The sequence below is a fragment of the Crotalus tigris genome, unplaced genomic scaffold, assembly GCF_016545835.1.
Source record: "Crotalus tigris isolate CLP2741 ecotype Arizona unplaced genomic scaffold, ASM1654583v1 scf7180000019817.510193, whole genome shotgun sequence".
NCBI classification, from domain to species: domain Eukaryota; kingdom Metazoa; phylum Chordata; class Lepidosauria; order Squamata; family Viperidae; genus Crotalus; species Crotalus tigris.
Genome location: NW_024097726.1, coordinates 143979 through 163421, shown reverse-complemented (window position 1 = coordinate 163421; position 19443 = coordinate 143979). Strand labels below are relative to the sequence as shown.

Genomic DNA, 19443 nt, shown 5'->3' with positions numbered 1-19443 from the left:
AGTGTTAAAGTTCATGTTCATTTCTTAAATGGAGCAAGGTTCCCATTTCCCATATAAAATGAATTTAATGGAGAAGAGGAAACATTTTTACATATATTAAGGACTGACAAATAAGCTAATAATTTCTTTGGAGGTTTTATCCACATATTCAGTCAAAGAATGTTGAAGAATGAAACGATAATAACATTGATACTCATATTTGGAAAGTTGCATTAGCCATTGCCTTGAGTTTAATAATCTACTCCATCAAATCTTTACTTCCTTTTCACTTATTTATTTGTGTCCTGACTTGTATTATTTTAACAAATAAGGCAGAGAGGATATCTTACACATCTTCCTCCTCCTCTGATAACATATGGTATATATGATATGATATATATGATATGATATATGATATGATATGATAGCATATGATAGATATGATAGCAATCTTCCAATATTTGAAGGGCAGCCACAAAGCACCTGAAGGCAGGACAAGAAGCAATGGATGGAAAATAATCAAGGAGAGAACCAACTGAGAACTAAGGAGAAATTACCTGACAGTGAGAATAATTAATCAGTGGAACGACTTTCCTCTAGAAGTTGTGGGTGATCCAACACTGGAAGTTTTTAAGAAGAGATTGGACAACCACTTGTCTGAAATGGAATAGGGTCTCCTGCCTGAGCAGGGAGTTGGACTAGATGACCTCCAAGGTCTCTTCCAACATTGTTATTATGTAATTCCTGTTTTCCTCGCACAGTAAGAAAGTGGGTTCGGCTGAGAAAGAATGACTGGCTCAAAGTTACCCAGTTGTTTTTCATGGCTAAGGTGGCCTCCCACTTTCTAACCTAACCTGGTGCATAAATCACTAGACCAAACTACTGTCAAATCTGAAACCATTTCAGACAAATGGCTGTCCAGTCTCCTCTTAAAAACTTCCAGTTTTGGATCATTCACAACTTCTGTAGGCAGGTAGTTCCACTGGTTAATTGTTCTACCTGTCAGAAAATTTCTCCTTAGTTCTAGGTTGCTTCTCTCTTTGGTTCGTTTCCATCCCTTGCTTCTTGTCCTGCCTTCAGGGGATTTGGAGAATAGCTTGACTCCCTCTTCCTTGTGGCAGCCCCTGAGATATTGGAACACTGCTGTCATGTCACCCTCGTCCTTCTCTTCATTAGACTAGATATACCCAACTGGTTCTCAGATCAAATATCTCACTTTTGAGTGAGTGCAGGAATCCTTTTTGAGCAGGGAACTCCAAAGCCACATACCAGAGTAGGAAATATTGAACTGATACTCAAAGAAAAGAAAAATTGTGGTTGCTGGGTGTGACTGTCAGAATTTCCCTGACTGTGTTTCAGTAGGTTGTGTGTTCCTCCAGGGAATCCTTATCTTCATGTATATTGTCACATGAGGACACTTGAATGTCTTCTCTGAAACTTTCATTGCTACCTTACCTTACAACATAATTCCTGAGTGCTGGTTCATTTGTTGTTGGTTGTCCCAAAGGTGATTTTTCAAAAGGCAGCAGGACTTTCTTTGTTTTTGCTTGAAGACATTTCACTTCTCATCCAAACAGCTTCTTTGGTTCTTGGTCAGAGTCAAAACTGAAGAAGCTTCTTGGATGAGAAGTGAAACATCTTCAAGGAAAAATGAAGATAGTCCAGTTGCCTTTTGAAAAATCACCTTTGGGACAACCATGACCTGGATGAGTAAGAATCTCCTTAGACATTTATTGTTAGTTGTTGATCCTGAGAAGCAAAATCTACATAAACATCAGGATCTTGTTTATTAATTCTAAGGATGGTTGCTGCATGTTAATCAGGTTTTATAAAACTATATTTAATCATACCTCCACTTCTAATGGATATTGCCATGATATTATTTTAAATAATTATTATAGAATGATTTTAACTAATGATTGTCTTACTTGTGTACTGGATTTTTGCATGCTGTCCAGAGTCACTTGCCAAATGAAGTTGCTAAATTAATAAATTAGTTATTAAAAGAACTAATTTATTAATTTAGCAACTTCATGTGGCTGCGCATCTGGTGGCAAGTGACTCTGGACAGCATGCAAAAATCCAGTACACAAGTAAGACAATCATTAGTTAAAATCATTCTATAATAATTATTTAAAAGAATCAAAATGTCAAGCTGTGAAGAATGCTTATGCTTCTGTATCCATTACTGCTTTTTAACTTGCCAACAAACTCGGGGGGGGGGGGGAAGGAAAAATGAAATGCAGGTTTCAGACATTGGACTGCCAAGCTGTGAGAACCAAGGTTGTCCAAGAACTGTTTACTGAGAACTGAAACACTCTCTCATAACAATTGTCTGACACTTTATTGGATAATGTGACCTAATAGGGGGGGAGGGAGATTCTATACTTTAATGTACTTATTTTGGCACCAGATAACCAGAGCTGGTTTTCTATTCATATGTGCCGAAATGGTGTGCTCAATAAAGTTTTGCATTAGAGATTGGAAAGTCTTAGCTGTGCTTATTTTGTTGGGATCATCAGTCGAAACCTTGACACAAAAATGATAAAGCTAAAACTGGAAAAGATCAAATCAAATCACTCTTTATGATGGCAATTGGCCAGCATAAACTTCTTGTAAAGGATGAGATGGAAGTAAGAATACATTTAATTTCCTTTCACTAATTCTTTTTGCATTATTAAAAAAATAAGTTATAGTGGAAATAGATTGATGAATAGAGAGTGAGCTTGATTGTTTTAAAAAAATGCATTTATATTTCAGAAACTCTATAATATTCACATTTCAAAGACCCCAGACCAATCCAAAACAGATATCCTCTGATACCGTGTTAAATACATGTTCATCAATTGATTTCCCCTTTTGCTATATTTATGAATTGAAAACATAAAACCATAACTATGACAATGTCCTATCATATAACGAGGTACATATGGCGGGACCCAGAAGAAAGGACTTTTCTGTGTTGACTCCCTCCCTTTAGAATATCATCCCTTCAGAAACTTGACACTCTTTGGTTTTGTCAGTGGGTCTGGGGAACATAGAGTGGAATGGAGCTGATCAAATGGCTTATTTGACTGTGTGTGGTCACCATGTGAGTGGCATGGGGGTTATTGTTTTATTTTTATTTCTATATTGTATTTTATTGCATGTAAGCTTCCTAGAGTCACTGTGTGAGTAGGGGGCTATATAAATTTTCTAAACAAATAAACAAGTAAACTACAAACATTGGATACGATCTGATTCAATATCTCTAATCTCCTAACAAGACATCTGGATTCTCAATGTCTTGCTATCTTGAAAGACAGAAGGTGTTCAATTGAAGAATCTTGGAGAATGATTGCAAATGCAGCAGCAAGAGCATTTCTTTTGCAATTGGCAACCATAATAAATTGTAATGATCAGGATAATTCTCCATCAGTGTTGTCAGAAATAATGACTTCTACATGTCTCTTATGGACAGCAAACAGTCTTTGTCTTCTTTTTCTATCAGCAATTTCTCAAAGCCAGCAATATTACATGATGTGTTAATTCCTCTTTATGAGTTGCTCCCTGCAGTTTAATTCAGGCCGTAAAACAATGATGTAACACTTTGGCAAAAATATGCATCCCAGTAATGCAGCACTGGAGGACAAGATGGAGAAGACCTCCACAGCTACCATGGCTTTGCCTTTTGTGCTCAGATAGGCTGGAAAGAAAGAAATCCATACACTGCAGAAAGCCAACATGCTGAAGGTGATGAACTTGGCTTCATTAAAGCTGTAAGGTAATTTACGGGAAAGAAAAGCCACAATAAAGCTGGCAATGGCTAAGATGCCCATGTAGCCCAAGACACAGTAGAAAAAGAAAGCTGACCCCTCATTGCACTGTAAAATCATTTCTTGGAGCTCTGAATGCGTGTCCAACTCAGGGAATGGTGGAGATGTTGACAACCAAAGGATACAAATACATACTTGCAAGAGAGAACAGCAAAGTACAGTAGAAAAGGCCAATCTTTTCCCCACCCATTTCCTCATTTGAGACCCTGGTTTAGTGGCCATGAAAGCCACAACGACAGTGATGGTTTTGGCCAGTACACTAGAAATGGCCACTGAAAAAGTGATGCCAAAAGTTGGTTGTCGGAGAAGGCAGGTCATCTTGTCAGGTTGGCCGAGGAACAACAAAGAGGAGAGAAAACAGAGCAGAAGAGAGACAAGAAGGGTGTAGGTGAGGGACCGGTTGTTGGCTTTGACAATGGGAGTATCCCTGTATTTAATAAATGTTCCAAGTGCCCAAGAGGTGAAGAATAAGAAACCAAGAGCAGTTGAGGCTAAACCAATTCCTAAGGTTTCTTCAAAAGTTAGGAATACCAGCAGTTTCAGTATACATCCTTTCTTTTCTTTATTTGGATAATGGTCTCCTGAACATTCGAAACAGTCATCCATATCTGGAAGGAAAATCAAATAATTTGTCATCATTTGTCATTCCATATTATTCAGATTACTTTCTGAATGGGTGCTAGTTGTTATTCCTTTTGAGTTCTTTCCTCTGGTTACCAGATCGATCATGTTTCTATGAAAATTCAGTTTTTCCTCAGATGGAAAATTTAGGATTGGCATAAAAGAAAGCAGAAATGGAAGGACAATTATTCTTTGGAATGAAACCCTTGGTATCATTTTAAAATTTATTACAATTTCCATTTGGACTTTTCACATTTTGTCCAAAACATGGAAAAGAAAACCATGAAGATATATGTAAGTCTCTAGTAATAGAGTGTACTGACAAACTTTGAAACCTAAACAATAGATTGTGAATCACAACTATAAAAATGAATATTTGTCTTGAATAAGACGTAGTATTATTTATGTGCACACTAAGGCCATGTATTATAATTTGTTTAAATTTATTTATTTATTTAGTGTATGGTGATGTTACATTAGCCAGGAGAGTATGCAGACTAGTAGTCTGGCTGCCTAAGACTGCTAACTTGTTTGGTTCACACTTGTGTACTTTCCAAAGTGTGCCACATGGAGCAAACGAGCTGTGTATCAGAAGAAAATGTGAGCAGCTTTCCTGCAGCATCATCTGGGGGCCTTGTCCCTCCATCAAAGCTGCTTTGCAACTGAACATTGAAACAGGAAGCCCAGTGCCAGCGGAATTCTAATCACCAAAGTGGTACCTATTTATCTACTCACATATAACATGCTTTTGAAATGCTTGGTGGGCAGAAGCTGAGGCAAGTGATGGAAGCTCACCCTTCCACACAGTGCTAGGACTCGAACCACTATAGCAAAGACCTTCAGCATCATTAAGCCACTGAGCCATCGCACCTCTTCATTTGCTTAAATCAATCTAATGAAAACTTGATGGAATATCTAACCTACCTTTTTGATTTGAAATCTTCCCTTCTGTACATGGAACACAGTCATAGCAACAAAATTGTTTTCCTTCAGCCTCCTTCTTCCAGTATCCAGGGGAACAGTGGTCATTACACAAAGAATTTGGAAGAACCTGGTGATAAACATAAAAGGTTTTGGCAAAGGGAGAATTAAAAAAATATATATTAATCTGCAGGATTCAGTCTGAATCAGTCACCAGGACCAAAGGTTGACCAGTGACTGACTCAGAGTAGTTTCTTCAATATTATCCTCAGCCACATATATTTGCCTTCATTTGTGAATTGTTGTTTTTTCTTTTTTATTGGGGAAAATAATTCTTTATTTCCCAAATAGCTAGTGAATATTAGCTAGCTGGATTTATATTACACATTAAAATTTGTTAAAATTATAATGATGACCAAAGGGCCTGTCTGAAAAAGGCACTGTGAGTAAATAAATATGCATGATGACAATGTTATGGAAATGATGCAACTCCAATGATTTGCAAGGGAACCAAATATGAAATCCAGACTTTTACATTGTAACATCATTTTGTCTATTTGATAAATGTTTGATTGTGATCCACATTTGTTCAAAGTATGCCATTTGTTTCTTACACACATTGAAATTAGATTTCCAAAGAGGCTTTGGTCAGTATTGTTAAGGAGACCAAGGCCTCTATCTGGAATCATAATATCCTGATTCCCTGAAAATAAGACCCAGCCAGAAAATAAACCCTAGCATGATTTTATATATATTTTATTAATTTTCCAATTTTACATTTGAATATTTAAAAAGCAATGTGATGACTAGGTTAATCAATAGCTCAATAACAAAATCTTAGTGCAAATCTCAGACTAAAACATCAAACATTTCTTCTTTTTCCCTTAATAATTATTGTCTCATATTGAGGTTAGTACATTTCTAATTATATCAACTCAATAAGAACAATCCATATCCTGTTATTGATTTTTACTCAATTTTAATTTCTTATCAATATTACAATTTAACCTTTGATATTTATAATTTTCAGTTTTTCAGTAACAAAAATTTCCCTTATTTCACTTCATATAAACTATAATATCCAAAATACACATTTTATCTATTTAAATATAATCTTGTTCTATTTCCTAAGAGTTATCTATTTCCCACCGTATTAAATCATCTACTTAATAACACAATATCCCCTTTAATAAATCAAAACCATTTTTATATATATTGCCTGGGTTAATCAATAAATCAAACATATTTATAATATTTAATTTTCTTTCCCCTTTTAAGTCTAATTTTTAAATATTAAACCAATAAAATCCTTATTTTCAACTGGTTTCCAAATATTTGAAATCTAATAACTAAAATTCCCCTTGTCTCAACATCTCCCTTTAACCCACTAATTGGCAATATAAAATCCCCTCTAATGAGTCAAAATTCCAGTTTTTTCCAACCTCATTCTAGCTTTCTTCCTTTGTCAACTAGGCTTCCATATCAGTGTCCTTAAATCTCCCTCTATTCTTACATATGTTATTTGAATTAAAGGAGACCATTTGATTGCCAGTTTTTGGGAAGGACTAGTCCATTTGTATTTGTTAAATTGTCTCCCTGTTATTCCAGTTCCCCTTGTTTGCTCTAATATATTTGTCTTCAATTTAATCTGTTCTACTTCTTCCTCAAATTTCTTCTGATTTAAATAAGTCATTTCCATTTTCAATGTTGTCATTTCCTTTTCTGGATTTTCCATTCAGCTGGTCAATTGAGTCCTCTGTCTTAATATTTGGTTGTCTCGCTTCTTCTGTTATCTTCTGCATTGTTAGTTCTTTGGTTGTAGTCAAAATTTGGCTTTGTGCATCTAAGCTGGCGTCTTGATTTTTTATTTTAGGTCTTATTTTATCACAAGCTAAAAGAATGGTTTCATGTATTGCTTTCAACATAGAAAGAATCTTTTCCTGGTTTCCATCCATCTCTTTCACTTATTTGTAAATAGTCTTTGTAGTAAAAGTTATTTGTTAAGGAAAAGTCAGTAAAGGTTTGCATTCACAGTTCAAGTAGGCCAATTTTGCTGCCCAGCTGTTCTTTTGCAGCTAAGACTTTCACAGATGGTACCAAGGTCAAGAAGGTCTTATCTAAGGTCTGGGCTGTGAGCCAAGTCTCTTTTTAGGAAATAACAAATTGCAATACCAAGCTTCACCACAAGATGTCACTGATGCCCTTTAGAGTTTTTTAAGTCCTGAATTTTTCTAATTCTTTTTCCCTATTTTATTTCTTTTTTGTAGATAAAAACAAAAGTCTCCAATAAAAATAGAAAAAAAAAATGTTGGTCCCCAAGTTTAAGGAAATATAAATCCAATTAGATTAAAGTTGTTCTTTTTAACGCTTTGATTCCCCTGGGTAGTCAGATGCCACTATTCTTAGAAGGTGGGATAGAAATTCCCTTCCCTCTCTCCTCACAGAGGGAAGATACTTCAAACAGCCTTTACAGGAAAAGAAGGAACTTGGGGTAAACAGAAGATGAGATCTCACCCAGTTTCATCCGCATTGCTTTCAAAGTGCTTGATAGAAGATTTGACTTTGTCTGTCTGCAGCCTAATGACGAGCCATATTGCTATGGCTGGTCTTTTCTCCGCCAGTTTGGAGGGCTGCCCCGGATGAAATGGAAGGGCTGCCGCCCTCTCCCGATCAAGCGGGGGTCCCCTCCTTGCTCGTCTCCTTTACAGGGTGACTTTCGACTCGTTCCAGAGTCCCCTGGCAAAGGAAAATCGGATATGGAAGACGGAGTCGCCTTCCAACCAGCTGCAGCGGCTGGGCCAGCAAACCAGAAGTCGTTCTAGCATGATTTTTCAGGACGCTCGTAATATAAGTCCCACCTCAAAAATAACCCCCAGTTAAGATCTTCAGTCAGCCAGACGCATTTAGTACTGTATTTCCCTGAATATAAGCCCTAAGCAGAAAAATAGCCCTAATGCACCTTTTGGAGCAAAAATTAATATAAAACACAGTCTTATTTTCGGGGAAACACGGGTAGTTCAAGATATCATCAATTAAATGAATCCATACTTGATTAAAAGCTGGGTGCCAGACAATCAAACGATTATCAATGAATAATTCTTTGCCTGTTGGAGCACTTGGATCTATTATTCCGACTTTAACTCTTTGAAAAGACCGATTTGGAAACGTGATCAGGTTGATGATGTCAAATCCCCCCATTGCTTCTCCTTTCTCATTCAGGATCACTTTCTCTCCAGCTGAATTGTTAAAAGAAATGCCATGTAGAAATGGATGGAGCTATGTGAAAGAGAATGAGAGAGAGTTATAAAGATAATACAGATAGTCCTCTATGTACAACAGTTTGTTTAATGTCCGTTACGATGGCACTGAAATAAAAATTATGACTTTTTTTTTAGATTTAGGACCCTCACCATATTCTGACAAGCAATGTCAATGGGGAAGCCAAATTCACTTAACAACGGTGTTACTTAACAATATTTTGTAGTTTCTTGATGTTCACATCTAAATTTTTCTTGTCATGTACATGTATGCATCCAAACTACACTGTGTTGTTTCTCTGTGTCATAGACTATATGTGGGTATGTGGGCATATGGAATTTTTTAGGTCATATTTATGTAGTGTACATTGGAGCTGGTGACACTTTGAGAGCAATGAATTTTCATTTTAATGTATGCCAATTAGTGTACATTTAAAGAGACAATAAAGATATTCTATTCTGTTCTGTTCTGTTCCATTCCGTCCCATCCCATTATTCTATCCCTTTCCCTATCCCCTATTCCGTTCCATTCCGTTCCATTCCATTCCATTCCATTCCATTCCATCATTCTATCCTTTTCCCTATCCTCTATTCCATCCCATCCCATCCCATCCCGACCCGACCCGTCCCGTCCCGTCCCATCCCGTTCCATTCTGTTCTATTCTATTCTATTCTATTCTATTCTACTTAACTGGATTCTATAAGCAGAAAATATTAAGACTTTCTGCCATAGGTTCAAATGGTAATTCTAGACCAAACTGCTCATTGAAATAAAAGAAATGTCGAATGCAGAGAGAATACCTGCCAAGCCTGCAGATATAGAAGGTCAGTTTTTTTACCCATTATTGTTTTTTTCTTATTGAACCCTGACATGAATAGAGCCTGCAAAGCATAAGCCACAGCATAAACAGCATTATAGACACTGTAGCTTTGTCCAGTCATTTCCATTTCAAACACAGGCCCAGGAAGATCCTCCAGCTTTATCTCTCCCGGACACTGCATACTGGACATTTCTTGTAACTCTGATTTTGAGAATGAACAATCGAGTAATTGTTCCCAAACATCCTGCAGAAAACCATCTCTGTAGCCTGAATGAGGTTTTATGGTCTGAAGAAACTCCTTGAAACCTACAACTGCTCTTGAATGAACAGTGAAGGAAAGAGCCCCATGAAACATCTGGAGATCCCACATGACTTGAAAGCCTGAGAGCACAAAATCAATCTGTGCAGTCATGATCCACACCTTTCTAAACGATGCAGTTTCAATGCTTTCAGGATCTGCTACAAACATGATAGCTCTGAGACACATAATTGTCCCTGATTCTCCATAGACAAGAAATGTAGTGGTGTTGCTATTCCTCAAATTAGTGAAAATATTTGAGATTATGTGATAAAGTTTTGTATATTGTTCTATGTGGAATAGTTCTGACAGCCTTTCTACAAATGATGAACAGATTCCATTTTGTGAAAGTATGGGCTGCATTTTTTGTAAGAAACGTTCTCCATTGTTGTTATCCATAGCAAAAATCCCAATCCATGTCCAACTGAAGTGATGAAGCAGTTGAATAATCCCAATGTATTGATGTTCCTCTTTTGGGATCATGAAATAAAGTGAAGAGAACTTACTGGTCTGCAATTCCTCTTGGGCTAATGAGCCATATGTCAGCTAAAAGAAAGCAGAGTAATATTCTGCTGAGTTTTAGCTCAAATCTGATCTTTCTGGATCTAGTTTTCCTGTAAAAAATATCCAAAGAAGGATTTTTCCTCTATTTCTTTTGAAATATTAATATAGTATAGAATTTCTAGGAATTATTTCAAACACATTATAATAGTTCAATTGTCTGAACAGGACCAATGAATACTACATTCAAATTTTTCTTTAGTTATGTCATGTCCGTGGATACTCACTTCTGTGATTGGCATTGTAATTTCAGAAAAGAGTGATAAGTATTATACCTTAAGGTATACAGAATGTCTTAATACAAATCTAAGCCTAATATCTGATTGTCAGTAATTATGCTATAACAAGAAGGTGCAGAATTTTTCTGCTCATTCACTCCATACTTATCTGTGGAATCTTGTAGAAACCTACAATATCAGCTATATTAGATGATGTATCAGAACCTAATCCTCCAATGATAGCCATCAGATGTTTCTGGCTATCACATTTGTAGTGGTAATAAGCTTGGGAGATGGTTACCATATAGATTGAAGAAAGAAAAAGGAAAAAGAATGATAAATAAGCTACTAGATTCAAAAGGAGAATTACAGTTTCAAAATGATGCAATGAAAAAAATCATTAAAGACTAGTATGAGACACTTTATAAGGCAGAGGAAGTTCCTAAAGAAAAAAATGCAGTCGTACCTAAATAAACTAGACTTGCCAAAAATCCCGGAGATTGTTCAAAATATACAACGTGGAAAAATATCCATGATGGAGATTATAGAAACCATAAAAAGGCAAAAAAGGATAAGACTCTGAGTCCAGATGGACTTCCCGCAGAATTTTATATAGCATTACAAGATATATTAAGTCCAACGTTGAAAGAATTGTGTAATGAAATCTTCTTGGAGACTAAAATACCAAAGTCATGGTCTGAAGCTAATATTACTTTAATACTTAAAGAAGATACTGACCTTACATAAATAAAAAACTATAGACCAATATCGCTACCAAATGTGGATTATAAAATCTTTGCCTCAAAAATGGCAGAAAGAATTAAGAAATTCTTGACTGAATTTATACACACAGACCAAAATGGCTTCCTACCTAAAAGACAGATAAAAATAACTTAAGAATGATTTTGAATGTTTTAGAGTATTATGGAAATCATCCAGGGAAACAGATGGCATTAATATTTCTTGATGCGCAAAAAGCATTTGATAATCTGAACTGGCATTTTAGGTTCCAGCAGTTGGTGGAAATGGACTTTGGAAAAAACTTTATAAATGCAATTCAAACAATCTACCATAAACAAATGGCTAAATTAATCTTAAATGCAGAGTACATAGAAAATTTTGATATCAAAAAAGTTACAAGACAGGGATGTCCACTATCCCCATTGTTACTTATACAAACATTGGAAGTACTGACTAGAGAGATTAGAGAAGATATAAAAATTAAAGGATTGGAGATAAAAGATCAAAAATATAAATTACAAGCTTTTGCCAATGATTTGGTTTTTATTTTGAAGGAGCATCTTGAACAACTACTAAACTGTTGGTGAGAATGGAAAAGTTTGGAGAAGAGGCGAGTTTGAAAATAAATAAAGTCTAAAGTATTAACAAAGAACTTAACAGATAAACAGAAAAGTCAACTTATAAAAAAGATAAATCTGCAAATAGTTAAAAAAAGTTAAATACTTAGGAATCTACAGAACAACAAGATGTGCAACATTAAAAGAAGACAACTATGAAAGATTGTTAAAACAAATAAAACTGGACTTGGAAAAGTGGAAAAATATCCAACTGTCATTGCTAGGAAGAATAACTATAGTGAAAATGAATATTTTACCGAAAATATTCTTATTTCAAATGATTCCTGTAAAACTGGGACAGGGCTTTTTTGATGACATAAATGCAACAATATTGAGATTCATTTGGCAAGGGAAAAAAGCATGAGTTAAAGTGAAAATGCTACAAGAAGCTAAAGATAGTAGAGGATTTGGAGTCCCGGACTGGAAACTATATTATCAAGCAGCTATTTTACCATGGCTTAAAGAATGGATAATGCTGAGAAACAAAAGACTATTGTACTTAGAGGGGCATGACCTACAAATTGGTTGGCATGCCTTCCTGTAGTACAGGAAGAATAAAACACACAGATATTTCCAAAATTATTTCATAAGCAATGCTCTTCTTTTAGAATGGGAAAGAATAAAAGAGAAAATTTATATTAAGCTACCTGAATGGCTTTCAACAATGGAAGCTTTTGCTTACCCAAATTTAACTAACTATGATAAAGTCATGACTTATAAAGATATTTGCGAAGGAACGAAGGAAAATTGAAGGAACGAAGGAAAATTGAAAGACAGACAAGAATTACAATGACAATGTATTGACTTACCCTGGCGGCCATATTTACAAATCCAAACAAGATATGAAAAAGATGTGAAAATAATATAATTTTATAAAGAAAAGACAGAACTTGATCAAATATTGTTAAAAACAGATGAGAACTTGATTAAGAAACTCTATAGATTTCTGCTAAATTTAAAGATAGAAAAAGAACAAGTAAAAGAAACAATGATAGCATGGCCAAAAATTTTGGACATTCTATAGATTTAGAAGATTGGCAAAAACTATGGGATAGAAATATCAAATTGACTAAAGCAGTTTAATATAAAGAAAATTTGTATAAAATGTTTTACAGATGGCATATGACACCAGTAAGATTAGCGAAAATGTTTAAAAAAACTTCAAATAATTGCTGGAAATGTAAACAAAGATAAAAGGTAAATGTAAACAAAAGTAAACAAATTTAGTATCATATCTTGTGGACATGCCTTAAAGCAAAAAAGTTTTGAGGTAAGATACATACATGGTTGGAAAAAAATGATTAAAAGAAAGATAGAATTTAAACCAGAACTGTTTTTATTAGGACCTAATTATCAGAGGAAGAATGAATATTTAATATTGCATATACTGACAGCAGCGAGAATAGAATTTGCCCAATATTGGAAAAATGAAAACTTACCAACTGAAGAGCTTTTAATTAAGAAAAACTTAGAATGTGCAGAAATGGATAGACTGACTTCAGAGATTAAAGAGAAAGAAGATTCAGTTATTTTAGAACATGGGATAATTTTTACCAATGGTTAGGAAAACGAACTAGTGAGAAATGAATGTGATATGTTATTTTGAATATTAATAAGAAGAATGATATGCATTAATTAACTGATAGTTTATGATTATTGTTTATTACACTTATTACAGTTACTTATTACTATATCAACTATTGTTAACTGAACATATGTACTCAAACAATAGTCTGTTTGCTAAAGATTGAAAATGTTATTGGGGGATAACCCCAATGTTGACACCAACCCTCCCCCAACACCAATCCTGATCCCAACCCCACCCTAAACCTTAATCCTTATCCCGATCCTATTCTATCCCAAACTCCATAAAACTCAATAATTTTATTAAAAAATTAATACAAATTAATTTTGTATTTTGTATTAATCTTAATACAAATCTAAGCCAAATAGCTGATTGTCAGTAATTATGCTATAACAATAAGGTGCAATATTTTTCTGCTCATCCGCTCGATACTTACCTGTGGAATCTTGTAGAAACCTACAACATCAGCTATATTAGATGATGTATCAGAACCTAATCCTCCAATGATAGCCATCAGATTTTTCTGGCTATCACATTTGTAGTTAGGGACAAATTCTTTGGATTTGAAAAGGAGGTCCAGAGTGGTACGATAGGTCATCCTTGAATTGTAGTAACTGTCATAGATGTGGAATCCAAGAGTGACATTAGGTAAGATCTGGGAGTCCTCATTGATCTCCTTCACAGCAAAGGCCAAGGCAAGGACATGCTGGTAGAATTTGGTTATTACACTGCAAATAGATTGAGCACATCGTTTCAAAATAATAATTTATAATTTTGCAAATTATTTTAGGATGGTCATTATTTGTAACTGACTACCAGAAAACCTGTTTCTGATTGAAGCATTAAATAATTTTATAATCAGTCCAAGTATACTTTGCATACAATTTATTTCCTTTAATATTTTTCTATTTTTGATTCATCATAAGGTATACTAATTTCTAAAGTGTTAACTTCAGTGTTCAGTATCTCTGTCGGCTTAGTTTTCTAGGAACTTTACTGAAACGTCTTCAGAGAAAAAAAGCAAAGAAGTCCAGATGCCTTTTTGAAAAGCACCTTTATTTTTGATTTGTGAAGTGTGGCAGTACTGATTTCTTTTTTTAGCATTCTTCTTTTTGATAACCTCCATGCAATCAAATGGGCTTTTCTTATGAGAACATTGTTAATGAACCAAACACAAAGAAAATTTCCTCTTCTGTCACCACTAGAAAACTTTCAAAACACAAAAAATCTTAAAGTTACATGAAAAACTCTAGATTTTCTATACAAAAAGCTATTAGTCATATAAACGATTCTTTGGCATGTGCGTAAGGTCAGTTAATTCAAAGGAAAATCTTTACATTGGTGAATCATAAAGGTTGAGAAAAGGATGTTGCTTGAATAGAGTTTGATAGAAATGGTAAATCATGTGAGACATCATCCCACCGATGACGAGGTCACCAGGTTGATACCAGTCATGTGGAACAGGGAAAGCATTACTTGCAGGGCAGCTCAGAGTAACTGCTTTGTGCATCAGGAACACCAGGAAGATCAGTTTTATGACTCTCTGTGTAAGGAGTCTATCTTCTGGCAGAGCAAAGAGGAGGAAGAGAACTTTGAATCTCACAGAGACAGCATTAACATTCCCTTCCTCCATGTGGCTCTTGAAATATTTATTGTTTCTAAATTCCTATTCCCTTTTGTACGGAACGTTGGATATTTTGGCCTACTAGAATAATAGAATGATTATAGTAATTCATAAGGGATATAATTGCCATTGAACCATTGGCAACCTGTCAATTTTTTTTGTATATGTCTGATTAACAACTTTATTTCTTTGGGGTGGCAGAATAAGTGACTGATGTTGAACCTGTTTTGAAAATAGTGGAGAAATAGAATTGGGAAGTTTGAAACTACAACATTTCTCTAATTCTAGAAATCAGAACAAAGATTTAATTTAATCAATGGATTAGGAATCCATTTCCCTGCAAAATGTTTGATGAAATGGTCAAACATCAACTATTAGGGAGAGATTTGCAGGACGTGATTTGAAAATCCTTTGGAAACTAGATAAAAGTGCAAGTTAAATAGAAAACTATTGACACACACAGACCCTCCAAAGGATTAAAGAAGAAACAAGAGTGGATAGGGATATTTGTAAAAAATTAAAGTAAAATACGTTTCATGTTTTATCTTGTGTGTGGTTTTTATAATAAGAATGGTGAATTCACCCTCCACCCCCTGGAACTGATACTGTTCTGCTCCATTGGGTTTTTTAAAATCTATCTTTTAATCTATCTTTATCTATTTTTTCATCATCTTTCCAACTTGCTGTCTTTATTTTAGGATTCCAAGGCTATCATTTATGGAAATTCCAGATATTCTATAGTGGCAGGGGGAAAAGTCAGATTTTCTTGACCGCTTAATTGAAATGAATTGAAATAGGTAGCATCTGCCTTTTACAATATACAGAAAGGATATTTTAACACTAAAGGAACAAGCAGTCAAGAAACTGAGACTCTAGAAATAGTACAGAAAAGAGTAACAAAGATGATTAGGGGACTGGAGGCTAAAACATATGAAGAACTGTTGCAAGAATTGGGTATATCTAATCTACTGAAAAGAAGCACTAGTGGAGATATGATAGTAATGTTCCAATAATTGAGAGGCTACCACAAAGATGAGAGGGGCAAACTATTTTCCAAAGCACCAGAAGGCAAAAAAAGAACCAATGGATGGAACCTAATCAAAGAGAGAAGCAATGTAGAACTAAGGAGAAATTTCCCCAACAGTGAAGACAATCAACCAGTGGAATGGCTTGCCTTCAGAAGATGTAGGTGCCCCATCACTGGAGGCTTTCAAGAAGACGGTAGATAGGAATTTGTCTGAAATGGTATAAACTCTCTTGCTTGTGCAGGGCATTGAATTAGATGACCTTCAAGGTCTCTTTCGGTTATTCTAAGCTCTATGTTCCAAATATGCTACAGAATAGTATAGGTGAAGGCTTTGGAAAAGATATTTAAATGCTGTGATGCATCTATACCTACAAAGATCAGGATCATACTTGCCATGGTATTTTCTGTGACTTTATGGATTTTAAAAAAGAGTATTGATCTTTTGAATTTTTCTCTTGGGGAAGACCCCTGAAAATTTACTTGTTCAAAGACAGACAAACATTTCCATAAAAATAAATCCACTTTTGTCTTCTCATAGGGAGATAGGTGAACTAAGGAAGACAAACTAAGTCTAAAGCAAGAAAAAAAGGGAATGATTTATGAGAGGTCCTTGGTACTATCTGAGCATGGCTGTTTTCTTGCAAATCTTTCATTACCCAAACTAGGTAACATCGTCATTGCTAGTATTATTTGCCCTAGCAATAGCACTTATATACCGCTTCACAGTGCCTTACAGCCCTCTCTAACCAGTTTACAGAGTCAACATAATGCCCTCAACAATCTGGGTCCTCAATTTACTGACCTCAGAAGGATGGAAGGCTGAGTCAACTTTGAGACAGTGAGAATCGAACTGCCGGCAGTCAGCAGAATTAGCCTGCAATACTGCATCCTAACCACTGCACCACAATGACTCAATACCTACCTTTTTTTTCTTTCTCATTCTTCAAGACAAACACAATGTTGTACAAATGATTTTAGTATGGAGCTGGCTTTGTATTGGTGTAATAGTCTTTTAATAACAGTGTCCACAAAAAGTGGCTGAGTTTTGTTCTCTTCAAGGAAGTAAAATATCTCTGTGAGCTTCTCCTTTCCCCTCATTTTATATGTCTGGGTGCATATACTCACTGACTGGCATAGGAATGGCAGACCATTATTCCACTCAATCTTTCATCATTTTCATGTCTCAGCAATCTTGAACTGTGTTCTTTTGAGCTTTCAGACTTCTTTTTCTGAAGAGCAACAGACAGAATCCTATGCTCCTTATATCATTTTATATGATTTTTTCAATTTCCATTCAAGAGAAATTTAAACTTAAGTCAGTCTCTCTCTGCCTCCCTCTTTCTCTCTCTCCCTCCCTCGCCCCTCTCTCCTCCTCCCATTCTGTGTATGTGTGTATATATGTTTTACTGGGTCTGTCTGTCTGTCTATCATGTATCTGTCAGATCTCCTTTAGGGTGTGCCCTGTCATTCAGTTGGAGGGGAGAGGAAGAGGCTCCAGAGGAGCATTCTTTACATGCTTTTCTTTTGTTGTAACTGCATGGGAATTAGGGAGGACAATCCTCGTTGGAGATGGGATGGATTCAGTGTGGGATTCAAATATGTGAACAACAGTTCTCTGTGTGGATGCCATTTCCAGAAGTCCATTCTGGGCTTGGGCAACAAAAAGTTAGCTACCGGTCTACCAAAGTGGTGCAAAGTGGTTGAATCCCACCACTGGATGGATTCCTTCTCAGCTGGTTCCAGCCTGACTCCAAGGTTGCTGAGCCCTGAGGATGACCTATTATCTGTCCTGTACCTCAGAACTCTCAAAACAACCTTACAGCACTGTATTGACTGCTAATGGACTGGTCGGGGGGTTGGGTTTTGAAATGGGAAGAATAGCTTGATGGTTTGTGTGGGATCGTTAGATTCCACCTTACCTTACTGCAACAACTGTTTCTTAGTAAAAGTTCTTTTGATTAACCTCATGGTGTCAAGAGTTGTACTTTCCTGAGAGAACTATCTGGGGCAGGTCCTTACATTAGGCGGAATCTGCAATAGGGGTCAACCCGGAGAGGCACCTATTTCTACTGTGGGAACCATGCAAAGAATGTTTGTACAAGGCCACTGTATCTATCTATCTATCTATCTATCTATCTATCTATCTATCTATCTATCTATCTATCTATCTATCTATCTATCTATCTATCTATCTATCTATCTAGCTACCTACCTACCTACCTACCTACCTACCTACCTACCTACCTACCTACCTACCTACCTACCTACCTACCTACCCATCAATTTCATTAGAACATTCACAATATTTTCCACATATATTTTCATCTTTGTGGTCTCTTCCTGTACAAGACAGAGCTCCACATTTATTTCAAGATTTCACCTTTGCTTTTCATACCAAATGCCACAATTATCTCTAACAATTTCTTATATGATATCTATTAATTTATTCATCAATTTTATACGGCTATTCATCTTGCAGAAAATTATTTTGGGCAGCATGCCCAGAACAATAAATAAAAATCATGAGGATTATTAAATCTATTATACAATAATGATTTTAAAAAATAAAAATTATTAAAACCAAACTAAAAGAGCAGTAAATCAAATCACTCTTTATTATGGTAATTGACTAGCATACACATCTAATAAAGCATGTGACAGAATATATTTGTTATAGTGGAAATAAAACAATGGCTAGAAAGTGAATAGATATGACCAAGTATAAAACATTTTTTTAAAAAAACAAATGCATTTATATTTCAGAAATTCTATAATTTTCACATATCAAAAAACCCTAACCAATAGAAAACTGATTCCATGTTAAATACATGTAATTAACTTTTAACTACACTTATCAAATGGTTTAAGAATTGAAAATGTAAAAACCATACAAGTGGTAGCTGCAAATTTGGACAGCCTTTGAGTTAACATTTCAAGTAGCCTAAGTAAGGAAGTTGGAATGTCATATCTTGGTTACCATGGAATGATGAAAGAGAGAAAGTGTTAGGCAAAAGAATTTTGGAAAATTATTGCAAATGAGCATGAGCACTTCTGTTGGAATGGGTGACCATAAGAAATCTTAATCATTTTTTTTAAATTTTCTTTTAATGACTATAATCCCTTGCATCTGGGTGGAATCAGGGCAACTGAATGGAACTGATGCAGGTAATCCCCCAGATACGAGTGTTTATTTAGCAATATTTCACAAAAACAAGGTTATCCAGAAAGGATACTGACATTAAACATTCAAAATTGCGATCAAAACAGGCCTCTGTAGCCATGTGACTTGGATTCAGTCCTGGCTGCTACGGTGGCCATTTTAACTCTGTGACTTGCCTGGGCCAGTTCAGGCCTACAA

General features: G+C 35.5%; 1 pseudogene; it reads right to left on the bottom strand.

Moving 5' to 3' along the window:
* Window positions 1-3465: 3465 nt before the first annotated feature.
* On the bottom strand, window positions 3466-14032 carry LOC120317751 (annotated as a pseudogene).
* Between the last annotated feature and the right edge of the window lie 5411 nt (window positions 14033-19443).